Source organism: Lynx canadensis, chromosome D4 (assembly GCF_007474595.2).
Source record: "Lynx canadensis isolate LIC74 chromosome D4, mLynCan4.pri.v2, whole genome shotgun sequence".
NCBI lineage: Eukaryota > Metazoa > Chordata > Mammalia > Carnivora > Felidae > Lynx > Lynx canadensis.
In genome coordinates, this window is record NC_044315.2 from 81,404,877 (window position 1) to 81,421,213 (window position 16,337).

A 16,337-nucleotide genomic window follows, 5' to 3' on the forward strand; every position below is an offset into this window, starting at 1 on the left:
TGTGTTTTTAATTTTTTTTAACTATTAATTTTTATTTTTTCAAGTTTTTATTTAAATTCCAATTAATTCATGTACAATGTAATATTAGTTTCAGGTATAGAATTTAGTGATTCATCTTAACACAATATCCAGGGCTCATCACAACAAGTGAACTCCATAATCCCCATCATCTGTTTAAACTATTTCTCCATCCAACTCTCCTCTATCAACCCTCAATTTGTTCTTTACAGTTAGGAGTCTGTTTCCTTGTTTGCCTCTCTTTTGTTCCCCCCTAAGTTCACCTGTTTTTTTCTTAAATTCCACATAGGAGTGAAATCTTATGGTATTTGTCTTTCTCTGACTGACTTATTTCACTTAGCCTAATACACTCTAGTTCCAGCTAGAGTTGCAATGGCAAGATTTCATTCTTTTTGGTGGCTAATATTTCATTGTATATATACACCAAATCTTCTTTATCCATCCATTAGTCAATGGACTAATGGGCTCTTTCCATAGTTTGGCTATTGTTGATAATGCTGCTATAAACATCAGGTGCATGTACCCCTTTGAATCTGTACTTTTGTATCCTTCGAGTAAATACCTAATATTGCAATTGCTGGGTCATAGGGTAGTTCTATTTTAAAATTTTTGAGGAGCCTTCATGTCGTTCTCCAGAGTGCTGCACCAGTTTGCATTCTCACCAACAATGTAAGAGGGTTCCCCTTTCTCTGCATACTTGCCAACACCTCTTGTTTCCTATGTTGTTAGTTTTAGCCATTTTGACTGATGTGTATCCCAGTCTGACTGGTGATATCTCATCGTAGTTTTGATTTGTATTTCTCTGATGATGAGTGATGTTGAGCTTCTTTTCATATGTCTATTGGTCACCTGGATGTCTTCTTTGGAAAAAAATGTCTATTCATGTCTTCTGCCCATTTTTAAAAACTGGATTATTTGTTTTCTGGGTGTTAAGGTTGATAAGTTCTGTACAGATCTTGAATACTAGCCCTTTATCAGACATGTCATTTGCAAAAAGCTTCTCCCATTCTGAGGTTGCCTTTTAGTTTGGTTGATTATTTCCTTCACTGTGCAGAAGATTTTTATTTTTGTTTATTTTTATTTATTTTCATTAATGTTTGTGTATTTATTTATTTATTCAAAAATGGGGACTGCGTATATATTCTATATGGGAAAATATAATTATACTTTATTCATTCATACAAAAAACATTACTAAAACTTTTATTTTTTATTACATTTATTTATTTTTGAGAGAGACACAGCACAGTGGGGGAGGGGCAGAGAGAGAGGGAGACACAGAATCTGAAGCAGGCTCCAGGTTCCAAGCTCTCAGCACAGAGCCCAATGCGGGACTCCAACTCACGAGCTGTGAAATCATGACCTGAGCCAATATCAGATGCTTCACTGACTGAGTCATCCAGGGGCCCCAGGAGGAGATAATTTTAAAGCTAATAGGGGCTATGTCCTTTAGGCATTGTGATTTGATTTTTGTTATGGATTATTTGTGTAGTCCTTGGAAGCTTTTCAGCAGAACGGTAACAAGATTCAGATTTAAAAAACATCACTCTGGCTGCTGTATTGAGAATAAACTGAAGGAGAAAGGGGATGTGTGGAAGCAGGGGACCACCTAGGAACTACTGCAACAATGCAGTTAAGAAATGATAGGCTGGGACGATAGCAGACGAAGTAGTATAATTTTGGTGAATACTGTATTTAGTTGTAAGTTGGAACCAACAAGAGTTGCTGACAAATTGAGAATTGTGAAAGAAAGGTTGGAGTCAAGGATTCCTATATTTTGGTTTGAACAACATGGAGTTATCAGTAACTAAGATGGTAATGAAACAAATGTGTGAGCAGCTGAATGCAATGAGTCTGTAATCTATAACAATAAGATAACCAAAGTTTATTTAGGATTTACAAAATGCCAGACAATGTTCTAAGTTCATTCTGTGTTTTAACTCATTTAATCTCTTAAGGTGGGAATATGCTGTTACTATAAGATGGAATGAATTAATCAATTAATTCACTCATTTATTCAATATCAATCCTATGGCAATGTCAGTGATTTTAGATATCACTATCTTTTTTGGAAGATAAAAAGATAAAGATAACAAGAGTTGATATCTGTTGTGCATTTATTATGTCCTTTAGCATGAATCATCTCATTTAATTTCAATAATAACTTCTGAGGACAATGTAATTTTTATCCACACTTTACAGCTGATGTAACAGGGCTGAGGGGATGCTATATGTGCTCAGGGCCAACATTTAATGAGTGGCATAGCCCAGACCCAGTTCTTCTGAGTACTGAGCCTAAGGACTCAATTTTCCCCCTCTACACTCTCTTAGAAAAGGCACACCTCTATGACTTGAAGTCTCTCCCAAGGGAGGAGGGGACCTGCAGGATGCGAACTTAAAGCTAGATTTGTGTGCTCATGGTAGCAAGTGCAAATGGTGTGGGAGTTTGCAAAAGCCAGACTTACTCTTCCTGGACCATAATGTGGTGTCAGGAGAGGCTGACCCAGTGCATTGGCAACACTGGTGATGGAAGCTGACTAAGCCATTCCTAATTTCCACCTGGAACTATGAACAGGCAAAGAGGAGCCCAGAGTATCCTTGAGATATGGGTCAGCCTCTCGGGTGGCTCTAGCAGCTCAGTCCCTGTTGCCCCTGCACAGGCTCCTCCCCAAGGTCTTTTAGGAATTTGAGGCCATTAGTCTGTTTTGATTCTTTACTTAACCAGGAGCTTAGAGACTTATCATGAGTGTTCTCCAAGGCTTGTAAAATGGTATCTCCTGCCTGTTTCTCTGGAGCTCAAGGACAGACAGAGAGCTCATGAGGTCATGGGCTCACAGAGGCTTTCTTCTTACTTTTTGTTCCTGGTGTTCTCAACAGAAGCTGAGGACGCAGGAAATTGTATTAGAAGGTACCTCAGCTTGCTAAGGAGTGGCACAAGTCAGAGTGAGCTAGGAATTCTAGGCAGGCAAGGTGCGTCTCTGTGTCTAGAGGTCTGCATATGTATTCCATGTGGGTCTGTCTGGTGTTTCCTTGCTTGCACAATGTGGACATATGTATGTTTTCTTCTTGAGTTGTGCGTGTGTGTGTGTGTGTGTGTGTGTGAGATTGACTCTCAGTATTATTTTTTCCCTCTCTTAGACCAAGAACATAGTAGTCTAATAAGAGCTGCCTCATTAAACAAGTGTAGGGCATTTGTGTACGTGATCTGGGGTCTCCTAATCAGTTCCTTTGAACTCAAGTATTTGCCCCACTCTCTTTCTATAACTCCTTCTTCCATCTTTGTACAGACATCATAGTAAATTAAATGAGATTGCATAGTCTGAAGAGAGGCTGCTCACCAATCTGGGGGAGAAGTTTCCTGAATTTACTCATGACCAGCAATACATAAGAAGTCTTGACATCTCAGCTCAATGGTGTGTGTATGTGTGACATTGCATTTTGTTTATAAGTTATATACATATATGTGATTCCAAATGTTAGAATGTGTTGTTGTTGTTGTTGTTTTTCATGTACATGTTTTAGGGGCTCTGGTTCTTTCCTGTGAACTCAAATATTTCCTTAACAATCTTTCAATAGTAGCCATATATATATATTACTGCATTAAGGAGGCAGGTTCATATGCATTTCCACTCCTGGGCAGGTGTCATATACTAACTCAGTGTCTGCAGTATGGCAGACTGGGCCCCAATCCTCAGTCTGGCCTTCATATATTTTGTGATCTTAGGAAGTGACTTCATCTCTCTGAGGTTAAGATTCTTCACTGGCAAAGGAGAGGCAACTATTCCTACTTCAAAATGCTATTTTGAGGATTAAATGAAGCAATGCACACAAATTGTTCAGTCCCATGCCTGGCACAATTGGTGCTCAGTAAAAAGGAGGTATTTTTATTATTTTTCCCCAAATCCAATGTTTGCCTCGTGGAGGTTCCTGTTTCACCATTGTCTGGAGCAGGACAAGTAGAATTCTGAGAGGACAGGCTTATCTTAAGGTTCCTTCTCATACTCCAAGGTCACAGTCTGACCTCCTGTCCACAGCTAATGGCCCAACTGCCTCCTTCTCGCGGTCCTGCCTGAATCAAAGTTCCTGGTTTGTTCCAGCCCTCTTGTTTTTTCTGGTTTCTAAGTAAGGACTGACACAGCCTACATCAGTGAGCAGCCAGGACTCTGCATAAGGTTCAAGCACTGTCCTCCTTGGTAGCCATGAACAGAGATAAATCCAGTGCCACTGAGGAAGCTTGTGGTACTTGAGGATAACTCACTGTCCTGCTCCTACTCTTGAGTGAGAATGTCAGTCCCTCTTCAGGGCTATGTGGTTATCCTAACCTCTAGTCTCACTTCCAAATAGATATTGTATCTGGAATCCACCATCAAACAGCCAAGTCATGGTGGGTATCAATTATCACTTTAGCTTCAGTTTTCCCATCTATAAAATGAGGACATGAAGTTTGCCTTGTGTACTGAACAGTCCCTAAATATATACTTATTGTTTTCAGAGAAGTTAAAGCATGTGAAAATCCTTTGTAAATTGTATGATGTATAAATGCGAATGGTCAATTTTTCTTAGAGGGAGTTAATGACATTTTGGACAAAGGTAGTTGACAAATAGCTTCTTTGGACACTCTAATAACGTTGTAATTTCTATGCAAAGTAGTTGAGTAGGAATTTTGTCAGACATATGTCGTGATTCTATCTGTTGCACTTAATTGTGCATACCTTTGCAATTTAGATAATGTACACTTTGTCGTCTCATAGTTAAAATGACTCTAATACCACCCATTTGTTAGGACTATAATGAGGATCTGATTTGAAAGGACATGTAAAACACATGGAATAGTGCCTGGTGCTATTCCTAATTTTGGTTTGGAAACCTGGATTGGACACTTTTGGTAACAGGGAATTTTATATGACTTAAAGCAGGACTCAGCCAATTATATCAAAAGCCTGTGACATAGCCTTAGTAATTCTGTTCCAACTTAGGGAGATTCACCCTCTTTTTAAGAGGAAATGACTGATATTTCTTTTCTGGTACTCATTTCACATTTGAACATGCTTTGACATTAAGATGTCAACTCCTTGAACATAAAGACTTCCCATTTCTTGGTGCCTGGGTGCCTCAGTCAGTTGAGCGACCGACTTCGGCTCAGGTCATGATCTCACGGTTTGTGAGTTCGAGCCCCGTGTTGGGCTCTGTGCTGCCAGCTCAGAGCCTGCAGCCTGCTTCTGATTCTGTGTCTCCCTCTCTCTCTGACCCTCCCCCACTCATGCTCGGTCTCTCTCTGCCTCAGAAATAAATAAACATTAAAAAAAATTAAAAAAAGACTTCCCATTTCTTGTTCACTGCTATTATCAATATGGGACTAAGCTGTTTTTCAATAAATATTTGTTGAATAAAGAATAAGTGCTGTTTGTTTTTTGGAGAGGAAGAAACCTGGTTAATGTGAGGGTCTCATGTATATTGGAGCCAGAATGGGGCACACTCATGTACCAAGAGTTGTGAAAAATAAACAGAAAGGTAGTTAAAAAAATTTGCGTAGAAAGAACCTCACTATAATGTTATGACATGTTCATGAACATTCTGCACTTTTCCCCATTGCCAGCAGAGAAAAAACAACATGAGGAGGGAGAACCAGAGCAGTGTGTCCGAGTTCCTCCTCCTGGGGCTCCCCATCCGGCCAGAGCAGCAGGGCATGTTCTTCACCCTGTTCCTGGGCATGTACCTGACCACGGTGCTGGGGAACCTGCTCATCATCCTGCTCGTCAGGCTGGACTCTCGCTTTCACACGCCTATGTACTTCTTCCTTAGCCACTTGGCCTTCACTGATGTTTCCTTTTCATCTGTCACAGTTCCAAAGATGCTCATGAACATGCAGACTCAGCAACAATCCATTCCCTATGTGGGGTGCATTTCACAGACGTATTTCTTAATATTTTTTGGTTGTCTTGACAATTTCCTTCTTGCAGTGATGGCATATGACAGGTATGTGGCCATCTGTCAGCCACTCCACTACTCTACTGTCATGAGGCAGGAGCTATGTATCTCATTAGTGGCTGGATCTTGGTTCTTCTGTTACATTCATGCCCTGTTGCACACCCTCCTCTTGGTCCAACTGTCCTTCTGTGATAATACCATCCCTCACTTCTTTTGTGACCTCACTGTGCTCCTGAGGATAAGCTGCTCAGACATCTCTCTCAATGAGCTGATCATCTTTACTGAAGGAGGAATTCTTTTCATCCTGCCTTTGAGTAGTATCTTAGGCTCGTATATTCGTATAGGGACAACTGTCCTAAGGGTCCCCTCCACTAAAGGACTCTTTAAAGCCTTTTCTACCTGTGGCTCCCATCTTTTTGTGGTGTCTGTATACTATGGGACACTTGCAGGTGTTTACTTTTTCTCCTTCTCATGGAACTTTAATGACAAAGACATAATTGCTTCAGTCATGTACACAGTAATTACCCCTATGCTGAACCCCTTTATCTATAGCCTGAGGAACAAAGATATAAAACAGGCCCTACAAATATTTGTCAATAGGGCTAACTTTTAAGTGACAATCACTAAATCCTCTTATTGCAGTTATACACAGTGAGATACATCGACTAAAACTACCGTGTAATTGGCAACTCTGTGTAACTTAAAAAGAATATACATTCTTCTGTCATGTATGAGGTGTTGTCAATTGTCAACTAGGTCAAGTTTGTCACTTGGATTGTTAAGTATTCTTTACCCTTAATTTTTTCCTGCTTGTTCATCATCTCTTATGTGCACAAAATCTTATGCAAAACATGTTGCACAATTATAATTGTGGATTTGTTTCCCCTTTTAGACATGCCCAGTCATTGCTTGTAAATTTTATATACTATGTTATTGAGGACATGTAGATTTACCATCATGATCTGCTCCTGTGTACTGACTCTTTTAAAAAGTGGTGTGCTGAGGCTGGCTTGCGTTGGTGTCAAGCTAAATGTGAATGTCTCTTTCCGACTCCATATTCAATGACATCATGTTGGTAGACTGAAATCAGCCATAGTGGAAATAATTACACTGTAGAAATTGGCAAATGCTACAAAACAAGGCTCCCCAGAGAGCCATTTTATTCATTTAACATATGACTGCATTTATAAATAGGAGATATTTCTCTTTATCTCTAGCAGCAGCTCTTGCCTTAATATCTCATCTACTTCTTCTGATATTAGTATAGATATGCCAGATTTCTTTTGGTTACTGTTTACATGGTATTTATTTTCTATAACTTTAAACTGTTCTCTGTCCTTATATCTGTGAGGTGTCCCCTGTTAACACTGTGAAGTTTTGTTTTGTTTTTTATATAGATTCATAATCATTGTATTTATGGAGAATTTGATCTAGTAATATTTAATTATAATATATTTGGATTTATATTTTTCATATTACTATATGTTTTCTATTTGAGACATCTGTGTCATATTTATTCTTTCTCCCTTTTGATTAATTAAATATGTATTTTGTAAACAAAGAAAAGAGGAGAAAAACAAAAAAAACAGACTCAACTACAGAGAACAAATTGATGGCTACCAGATGGGAGGGGGATGGGGGGATGGATGAAATAGGTGAAGAGATTAAGAGTACACTTACCATGATGAGCACTGAGTAATGCATAGAATTGTTGAATCACTATATTGTACACCTGGAACTAATATAACACTGTATGTTGATTATACTGGAATTAAAATAAAAAACAAATATATATTTTGTTATTCTATTTCCCCCTCTATTAACTTATTAACCATACTTATTATATGTTTTTCCTGTGCTTTATGTAGAGATGACTTCTTGCTTTCTCTTTAAGATTTTTTTAATGTAGTATAATATAGATAACACGAAATTTATAATTTTAACTGCTTGAGGTATACAATTCAGTGGCATTTAGCACATTCATCCCCACCATCTCATTATAGGACTCCAAAAGGAAACTCTATGGAACATCAATGCAGTTGCCTACTTTGTAGCTATGAAAAAATAATGACAAAGATAGCTATGAAACAGTGTAGAGGGATCGCCAGGATAAATTGTTAAGTGGGAAAAAAGCAATGTATAAAGCATATGCTGAGCATCTATAACTCAGTACTTTTTTTTGTAGCTCACTACTTTTTGTATAATAATGAAGGGGAAATAAAATATCATGTATCTGCCCATTAGAGCAAAAAGAAACACAGGAAGAATAAATCAGAAACTAGTGAGATTGCTTACCTACAGAAGGTAGGCAACAATGGGCAAGAAAGGATGGAGAGATGAGTCTATTTATTTGTATGATTTTGACTATGTTATCTTTTACCTAGTAAAAATTAATATGGGGGAAAAACAGAATAGAATAAAACACAACAAATAAACCTAGCTATATTTCAAACTAATACCATAATTAGACTAAAGGGGAAAATAAAATACCTAATCTAAGTAATTCTTGAACACAGAATTTTATCTATATACCCATAGAAAAGAAAAAACTGTAAGCGAAGTTTTTAAGCTTCAGTTAATTTGTCATTACAGTGGTATGAGTTGAAGATTCTAAAATTACTTAACATGCATTCACAGATATAGTAAATAAATAAACATATTGTAGAAAAGGGAATGACTTCTCACTATCAGGGAAAGGAGCTATGTACATGGAAAAGGAGAGGCTAGAAAAAATTCTATGGCATCAAACTGGAATTGGAGATATCAGTTTGAACTCATGGGTTTTAATATGTATAAATAGATTGAATTTACATTATAGTAGTATCCATACTATTCCCAGTTCTCCATTCTTTCCGTCTGTCCCCTGACCCACTTTCTATGGGTAACCATCCCTTTAGTTTATTAGTTTGTAGTTTCTCTTTCCTGTGTTTCTGTTACATATATTTCCTGGTTGCATCCTCAGATCATTTAGAAGCTTTGTAAGCTATGAACACACCTCACGCCAAATATGTTTTTTACCATTCTCCTTTAAAAGGGACCAAAGTTAACCTTCTGGAGAGGTCTCTGAACTTGAGAATACCAGGCATATACCCTCATCCTGGCCCTAACCCTGAACCTAACCCTAGACTTGAGAAAAAAATAAAATGTGGTGTATATTACAATATATATTACACATATAAATATACATTACATACACATACACACTTATACACACAATGGAATATTACTCAGCCATAAAAAAATGAAATCTTGCCATTGGCAATGGGTGGAGCTACAGTGTATTATCCTAAGTGAAATAAGTCAGTCAGAGAAAAATAAATACCATATGATTTTACTCATATGTGGAATTTAAGAAACCAAACAAATGAACAAAGGGGAGGGGAGAAAGAGGGGGCAAACCAGGAAACAGACCCTTAACTATTGGGAATGAACTGATGGTTACCAGAGGGGAGGTGGGTGGGACATTGGGCTAAACAGGTGATGGGTATGAAGGAGTGAACTTGTTGTAATGAGCATGGGATGTTGTATGGAAGTGTTGAATGTTGTGCACCTGAAACTAATATTAAACTGTATGCTAAGTAGAATTTAAATAAAAAATAAAACATAAACATAAAAATAAAAGGGACAAAGTTACTAGAAAAATGGCTGATTCCAGGACTGGGGCCAGGACATGACAAGATTATCCAAGAAAATTTTGCTGAGCCTGAAAGGAAGTGCTCAATGAATCATAGAGACTCAGGAGCCAGCATGAAGGAGCTCCCAATGACCAAATCTGGAATAGTTTGAGCTTCAAGATGAATAGCAAATGCAGTGATTATAACTCAAAGAATAAAAAAGAATTAATAAGTCCACAATATATATAAATCAATGAAAAAAACAAATGAATGTGGGATAAGAGAAAGTTCCTTCTCATATATAACAAATAAAGGTAAAAGAAATGATAGAATTAGAAAATCATCATTTTGCCACCTCATTTGCAATAATTTTTCATATAAGATTTACCAATGGATGTTAAACATAGTGGGTGAGATTTTAATGAGAAAAAATTATAGTTATATGGTTTTAAAATACTACACATTTATAATCCAGATGATACAGATTAATTACAAAGGTTAAAATCGTAATTTTACAGTAGAGAACCTAGAAGACACCACCTTAACCAACTGATCAGGATAAAATCACTAGTTTGGTATCATGAAGCCAGGTTCACAGGAGGAGAGTGACAATGCCCTAAAAATGCCACCTCAGCACTGGAGTCTCATGTCACTTTAAAGAAGAAACAGCTGATACCAGTTTTCCAAGAGTCATCTACTATTTCTGCCACAGTGAACTATTATGATTTATTTCTCTCTTGGTGTAGTGAGTTATCTCTCTACACTCATCAAGATCTACACTCATAGAGGGTAGGGTCTTTGCCTTTCTTGTTTATGGCTACATTCTCAGCCCTTAGTAGAAGTCCAGATACAGACTCAATGTTCAATGGAACAATGGATGAATAAAACAGCATACGCTCTCTTGCTTCTGTGCAATGGAGTCTTGTTGGCTGCTCTTGGGTGAGATGTTTTCCTGGAGCCAGTTTTCGGCAGAGTGAAGATATGTGAATCCACAGGTGTGAGTAATTAATGAGTGTGGTTAAAAATTTATTGTTTTCGCAGAAAATTGCAGTTTGAGATGTGACAGTCCTTTCTAGGTTTCTGAGATTCCCAGAACATCTTCATCCCCAGCAAATAGAAAAGCATTATTAGGGCAAAGAACCAGAGAAGCAAGTCCAAGTTCTTTCTCGTGCACTCCCTTATTGGGTGGGAGCAACAGGGTGTGTTTTTTATCCTGTTCCTGGGCATGTATCTGACCCCAGTTCTGGGAGCCTGTTCATCACGCTGGACTCTCACCTCCTAAGTATATTCCTATGTATTTCTTCCTCAGCCACTTGACCCTCATGGATGTCTCCTTTTCATCTGTCACCATTCCTAAGATGCTGATAAACATGTATATTCCAGAAGAATCCATTCCCTATGCTTGGTGCATTTCACAAATGTATTTCTTCATCAATTTTAGTTGTATTGTAGCTTTCTTCTCACAGTGATGGCATATTACAGGTGTGTGGCCATCTATCACCCTCTTAATTATACCACCATCATGAGGGATGAGCTTTGTATCACCCTAGTGGCTAGGTCCTCATTTTTCTCTTATACCCATGCTCTGTTGCACACCTTCCTCATGGAGCAGTTGTCCTTCTGTGCAGGAGCTGTCATCCCCCACTTCTTTTGTGATCTTGCTATTGTGCTGAAGTCCTCCTGCTCAGACATCTCCTGCAATAAGCTGCTTATTCTCACTGAGAGAGGACTGATCTTCATCCTGCCATTGAGTGGTGTCTTGGGCTCATATATCTACATGGCAGGCATCATTCTGAAGAATGATTTGAGAAAGTCTCCAGAGCCTTGTCTATATGTGACTCCTACCTCTTTGTGGTGTTTTTGTCCTATGGGACAATTGCTGGTATCTACTTTTTCCCTTCATCAGGCAACATAATTGCTTCTGTGAGGTACATGGTGGTCCCCCCATGCCAAACCCCTTCATCTACAGCCCGAAGAATAAGATTTTCTTATTTTCTTCAGAAAATCTTTAGAGCCAAGGACATACCTCAGTGTTGTTCATTCAACCTTGCTGTCAGAGGTACTCATGGGGGCTGTAAACATGTCTCTTTAAAAAGTTGTAGTTTGGCCAGTTCTTATTAAGAATACTTTTGGGGCGCCTGGATGGCGCAGTCGGTTAAGCGTCCGACTTCAGCCAGGTCACGATCTCGCGGTCCGGGAGTTCGAGCCCCGCGTCAGGCTCTGGGCTGATGGCTCGGAGCCTGGAGCCTGTTTCCAATTCTGTGTCTCCCTCTCTCTCTGCCCCTCCCCTGTTCATGCTCTGTCTCTCTCTGTCCCCAAAATAAATAAACGTTGAAAAAAAAATTAAAAAAAAAAGTTTAAAAAAAAAAGAATACTTTTAACTCTTAACCTTCTTTTCTTGGTCTTGTGTTATGCTTCCTCTCATATTTATGTTCACCTGATTGTTCTTTTTCCTTACCTGCTATCTGATTTGTGTGCATTAATGCTCTGCAGTGAAAATGCAAGCCCTCCTGTAACCTGATGAAATTCTCTGCAAGACTGTGAAACTTTGGCACCCATTTCTCTGGGCTTTAGGAAGTTTTAAAATCCTCATTTTTTTCTTTATAACCGTAGCTGGTATTGATATCAACACATATTTTTAATTTTTTAAAAGTATTTGTTTATTTTTGAGAGAGAGAGTGGGGGAGGGGCAGAGGGAGAAGGAGACACAGAACCTGAGGCAGGCTCCTGGCTCTGAGCTGTCAGCACAGAGCCTGACACAGGGCTCAAACTTGTGAACTGCAAGATCATGACCTGAGCCAAAGTCAGATGCTTAACCATCTGAGCCACCCAGGCGCCCCTATATCAACAGAGACTAATCTGAGTTTTCACAGTATCATTAAAGTTCACTTATTTCATGTGTGAGAAATCCAGAAGTTACCAAACTGCTATATATCTGAAAGACATGAGAGTAGCTATTGCATTAATCAAGCATTTAAATGTATATTTATTTACTCCTCAGAACGTTTCTGTTATAAAGGTGCCAATATTTTTCAGATTTACAGAGAATCAAACTAAAAGCCAGAGATATCAATTAAGCAGTTGCCCCCCAAGACTTAACCTCAGATATGTGTGAATTCAAAAAAATCATGTGTTTAACCATATTACTTTATTGCCATTATTCTGATTTCATATATGATTGGACACTTTGGCTGTTTTATACATAAAGCATAGAGTATATACTCTTTTGTGTTCCCATTCTGTTTTGTTCTCTATAGTTATGGTTAACTCATTCTCATGGCTTTATCATTTTCAATTGTGTCTATATTCCTTAATTTATTTGTCCACTCTAGTTCTGATTGACATTGGGTGGTTCCCAGTTCAGGGCTTCTGTATATACCTCATAATGGAATTTTTGGAAGAAAATATATGTATACTTCAATTAACAGATAATATTTTAAAAAGTTAGACAAAGTACTTGCTTTAGTTTCCACTGCTCCCTGTAATATACTTACTCACCAACTTTTATACTGTCCATCTTCTCTACTGTACACATTCTTATGGGCTGGTAGGAGTCATGAGTTGTGGTCTGAATTTGCATTTGTCTGATAACTCATGTACTTTTACCTTCTTTGCCCATACTTACTAGGAATTTGGGTATCCTTTCTTGTAAATGGTCTGTTCTTAGTCATTTGGTGCTGTTTTATTGGGTAGTCTGTTTTTTTCTTATTGGTTTCTAGGAGTTCTTCATGTATATGTAGATTCCTGGAAATAAGCCATTTGCTGGGAATATGTATTGAGAATATATTCTTTTGTTATGTGGCTTGCTTTTTCATAATCTTTATGGGTCTTTTGAGGAACCGAGTTTATATATCCTAACTTAGTCCTATGTATTGAATTTTTTCCCTATGTGGCTAACTTTATCTATACCCTATTTAAGAAATTTTTGCCCACCAAAAGAACTTGATAATATTCCCCTAAATTTTTATCTTAAAAAGATTCTTCTCTTGCTTTTAATATGTGTATCTAAAGTCTGTCTGGGTTCACTTTTGGTGTATTTTTTTTTTAGGACTATTTATTTATTTATTTATTTATTTATTTATTTATTATATAATTTATTGTCAAATTGGCTAACATACAGTGTGTAAAGTATGCTCTTGGTTTTTGGGGCAGATTCCTGTGGTTCAAGGCACAGACCCAAATTAATTGTATTCTGTATGAATATCCAATAGATACATATTACAATTTATTAAAAATGCCATCTTTCCTTAGTTGATCAAGTTTGCAACATAACAAACTTCTCTGTAGTCTATCCAAGAAAATCAATTTTAATTTTTTGTCCTGGAGCTCACTTATCACAGCCCAGATAATCAAGACTTATTGTACAGCAGTTATACTTACAGCTAGACACAAAAATGAGGTAAAAAGATAAGGTCAGGATAAATGATTTACACACACGTTGCATCTCAAAGGTAGAAGCAGTAATTCCTATGTATAAAATTCATAAAATATTTTTAGTATATTTAAATAAAAGATACTATTATAAAATAATACATTGTCTTGATCTTTATCATTGCTCAAATTTTATTGTCTTGCTTAACAGTAAAAATTACAATTGAAAGTACTAATTTTCCAAACAATAAATCATGTCCATGAAAATTGTATGGTACCGAGGGGCATAGATTCTTTTAATTCTTGAATATCTACTGAATACAAAATACTCTTGTCTCTCATGTAGTGCATTTTGTCACTTTACAGATTTGGAAACCAAGCCCTAATTAAACTTGGTTAAATAATATTGCTAAAGTCAGAGAGTAATAGTTAAGAACATAAATTAAAAGTTAAAACATATAATTTGTATTAAAACATTTTTAATTGGGGCGCCTGGGTGGCGCAGTCGGTTAAGCGTCCGACTTCAGCCAGGTCACGATCTCGCGGTCCGGGAGTTCGAGCCCCGCGTCAGGCTCTGGGCCGATGGCTCAGAGCCTGGAGCCTGTTTCTGATTCTGTGTCTCCCTCTCTCTCTGCCCCTCCCCCGTTCATGCTCTGTCTCTCTCTGTCCCAAAAATAAATAAACGTTGAAAAAAAAAATTAAAAAAAAAAAAATTTTAATTTTTAAAAAAATTGAATGCACTGTGATGAACTGAACCTTGTATTAAGAGCATCTTTAAATAGTGCCTGAGATTCAGAATAGTGTTATCAGTCAAATATAGGAGGAGGAGGAGGAAAAAAAAAATCCATCCTTTCTCCATTCAAGGAATCAAATGATTGAATATGAGTTATCTTGGCTTTTTTTTCTTGAATTTCCATTTGAATTTTAGATTCTGCTTGACAATTAAAAAACAAAACAAAACTTGGTTTTTTATTTAGGATGGTATTCAAAATATAAAATAGCTTAAAGAGAACTAACATTTCAAAAATATTGACTCTCTAACCTGGGAACGTGTATATATATCTTGGTTATTTTTATCTTCTTGTTTTCTTTCAAGACATTTTTTAGTTTTAAGATACAGGAATTACACATTATTCATTCAAACTTTCCCTGGATATTTCATATTTGTATGTAATTTAAAACTTTTGCAATCACTTAACTTTCATATTCAAATTTTTCTACAATATAGAAATACAGTTGACTTTTCTATGTCAAAGTCAATGTATAACTATACTAAATTCACTATTCTTATAATTTGTATATTGTTTTTTGTATTTTAGGTAAGTGATAATATTATCAGTGAACAATAAATGAATTCTACCCTCTCAATATTTAGACTCCTTATTCTTTATATCTACATAATGTACTGGTTAAAATTTCTGGTACAATCTTTTGTTCTTGTAACTTTATATAATAAAATCCAGCTCAATGATTTTTAATAAGTTTACTGAGTTGTAACCTAGATGAAATTGATAAATTCCCAGAAACATACAGCCTACCAACATTGAATGACAAAAGAATAGAAACCTTGAAGAGACCAATAACAAATAAGGAGATTGAATCAGTGATCATAAACCTCCTGATATAGAAGAGCCCAGAACCAGATGGTTTCACTGGTGAATTTTATCAAATATTTAAAGAAGAATTAGCACCAGTATTCTTAAAATCTTGCAAAAAATTAAGAGAGAACACTTCCAAACTCACTTTAGAAGACAAATATTACCCCAGTATCAAAGCCAGCCAAAAGCACATATGAAAAGAAAACTAAAAGCCAATATCTTTTGCACAGTGAAAGAAACAGTCAACAAAGCTAAAAGACAAACTGTGGAATAGGAGAAGATATTTACAAATGGCACATATGATAAAGGGTTAGTATCCAAAATATGTAAGAACATATCAAACTCAACACCCAAAAAACAAGTAATCCAATTAAAAAATGGATAGTGGGTGGTGGAGAGGGGTGATGGGCATTGAGGAGGGCATTTGTTGGGAGGAGCACTGGATGTTTTATATAAGCAACAAACCACAGGAATCTACCCCAAAAAACAAGAGTCTGCTTTACACCCTGTATGTTAGCCAATTTGACAATAAACTATATTAAAAAAAAGGAAAGACAGTATTTACAAATAAGAAAAAAAATGGACAGATGATATGAATAGACATTTCTCCAAAGAAGACATCAGATGGCCAACCCACACATGAAAAGATACTCAACATCACTTATCATCAGGGAAATGCAAATCAAAACTACAATGAGATAGCATCTCACACCAGTAGAATGGCTAAAATCAAAAACACAAGAAACAACAAGTGTTGATGAGGATATGGAGAAAAAACAACCCTCTTGCACTGTTGGTGGGAATGCAAC

At 37.0% G+C, this 16,337-nt stretch overlaps 1 pseudogene; it reads left to right on the forward strand.

The window, feature by feature from the left end:
* Positions 1 to 5,628: 5,628 nt before the first annotated feature.
* On the forward strand, positions 5,629 to 11,571 carry LOC115499128 (annotated as a pseudogene).
* Positions 11,572 to 16,337: the final 4,766 nt, after the last annotated feature.